Raw genomic sequence first — 2,706 nt, forward strand, 5'->3', positions numbered from 1 at the left:
GCATCGAACCTGGACTGGCGACTCATTTCATACATGATATTATACATGTTTCAATGCTATTCTCCCAAATCTCCCCACCCTCTCCCTCTCCCACAGAGTCCATAAGACTGATCTATACATCAGTGTCTCTTTTGCTGTCTCGTACACAGGGTTATTGTTACCATCTTTCTAAATTCCATATATATGCGTTAGTATACTGTATTGGTGTTTTTCTTTCTGGCTTACTTCACTCTGTGTAATAGGTTCCAGTTTCATCCATCTCATTAGAACAATACTGGAGTGGGTTGCCAGGCTCTTCTCCAAAGTTATTTTTAAGTATAACCATATAAAAAATATATATAACAATATATTGTTATATAACTATATATATTGTTATATATATTTATATATATATTGTTTTATATATATTATTAAATAACAATATATATTTATATATATATTTTTATATGGTTATACTTAAAAATAACTTTGGAGAAGAGCCTGGCAACCCACTCCACTATTCTTGCCTGAGAATCCCATGGACAGAGGAGCCTGGTGGGCTACAGTTTTTAGGGTCACAAAAAGACATGACTGAGGCGAATGAGCATTAATGCACTTAAAAATAAGTATACGTACAAAATAGTAATTCACTAAATCCTTATGGTAAACAATATAGCTTGATCTCATATAAAGATAAGAAAACTGAAGTTCAGAGAAAATGCCTTGCCTAAGATAAGGCAACACCTTACACATGAAGATATGATTTAAACAGATACCTACATGGGCGGATTTTCCATATATTTAACTATTATTCACGCTGGACTCTCTAAAGTGGCCTTCATTGAATAGTTTTTTTTTTTTTTTTAACTCCAACCTAATTCTGCATGCATGAATAGATGATGATGATGTGATGATGGTTGACACATTACCTTGACTACAGAAAAAGGCAAGGCTAGAAGATACCTTTATCATGATAGCCACTGAAGCTGCTAGATGAACCCCTGCATCAGGTTGACTAAAATGCCTAATCCAGGCAAAGAAGGACTAGGGCAGAACCTCCCTACACAGCACCGGCAAAGCAGAGCTATCCTCTAGAGCAGCAATCACCAGCCTTTTTGGGACCAGGGACTGGTTTTGTGGAATACAGTTTTTCCATGGGCCCAGGTGAGGGGGATGATTTAGATATCATTCAAATGCATTATATTTATTGTGAACTCCATTTATTTTATTATTACATCAGCTTCAACTCAGATCAGCAGGCATTAGATCCTGGAAGTTGGTGACCCCTGCCCTAGCACACACCAGATCGTGCTAAGCTGAATAGAAGATTTAGCTGAAAATAAGCCCCTCCTCAGGTGCTGAGTATGTTGGAAGAAGCCCGGAGAGTGCATATGAGAAATCTCTGAACTGAAATCAGCAATGAGGAAAAGCAGTCTTAGCTAAGATTCTGCAAAGCAAATCTGACATATAAGAAATCTAGTTCTTCCAAGGAAATATTTCTTTCTAAAAACTGAGAGAGAATATACTCGATGAAAGGAATATTAACACTTAGGAGTTAAGCCTTTTTAAATGATGTTTCGCCATACACATCATTGAATAAAAACATATCTTTTTTTCATTCTCTGAAAATATATAAAATAAGAGCAATAAAAAGAAAATGAACCAAATTACTTGGTTAGAGAACTGTGACAGTTTTATCAGCCATGTATTACATTTTTATATTTGTTTAGATAAAAAGAAATTACTTTCTTTTTAAAAGTCATAAAAACCTGAAATCTAATGAACCTCTACAACTTTTCTCAGAGGAAATATAAATTTCTTATTATAGCCTTAAAAGTTCTATCAACATGAATTTACATAAATATTAAGAAATACAAGTGAATATATGACTAGGTTTATTGGTTTCAATATTGCTACTAATATTATCTTTCCTTATTTACTCCACTGGCAACAATTTGGCTACTTCCCAATAACCACTTAGCTTTTTGTCATGCATCACATTTTATTGTGAACTTTTTATTAAACTTTCTCTTTGATCAAATCCTCAGCTTTGGTTCTATGTTCTTAGTTTCAACAATAGCAACAAAAATATTGACTATGAAAGCAATAAGGTTATAAAACCAAGCATCAAAATCTGCACCATTACCCCAAATATTGTACTTAGAACTCATCAAAATTATGCTTTGGAGCCATAAATCTTAAATACATTTTTTTTTTTTTTGGAAAGCCATTTGCATTTTTCCTTTCGTGTCTATAAATTTTGAAGAATATAGTTTTTTTAAGGTAACATGTATTATTGAATACATGTCAATAATTTTAAAGTATTGGTTTTTGCTAAAAAATTTTTCCTTAAATATATACTTCAAATCAATGCAAAATGATAAATCCAATGTTATTTTAAATTTAATAATTGCTTTTAAAAAATAAAAACACTCAAAGTTTATATGTTTCTTCATCTCATTTAGCTTTAATACATTCAGTTCAGTTCAGTTGCTTAGTCGTGTCTGACTCTTTGTGTTCCCATGAACCACAGCATTCCAGGCCTCCCCATCCATCACCAATTCCTGGAGTTTACCCAAACTCATGTCCATTGAGTTGGTGATGCCATCCAACCATCTCATCCTCTGTCGTCCCCTTCTCCTCATGCCCTCAATCTTTCCCAGCATCAGGGTCTTTTCAAATGAGTCAGCTCTTCGCATCAGGTGGCCAAAATATTGGAGTTTCAGC

The sequence above is a fragment of the Bison bison genome, unplaced genomic scaffold (assembly GCF_000754665.1).
Source record: "Bison bison bison isolate TAMUID 2011002044 unplaced genomic scaffold, Bison_UMD1.0 scf7180017864123, whole genome shotgun sequence".
Lineage (NCBI taxonomy): Eukaryota > Metazoa > Chordata > Mammalia > Artiodactyla > Bovidae > Bison > Bison bison.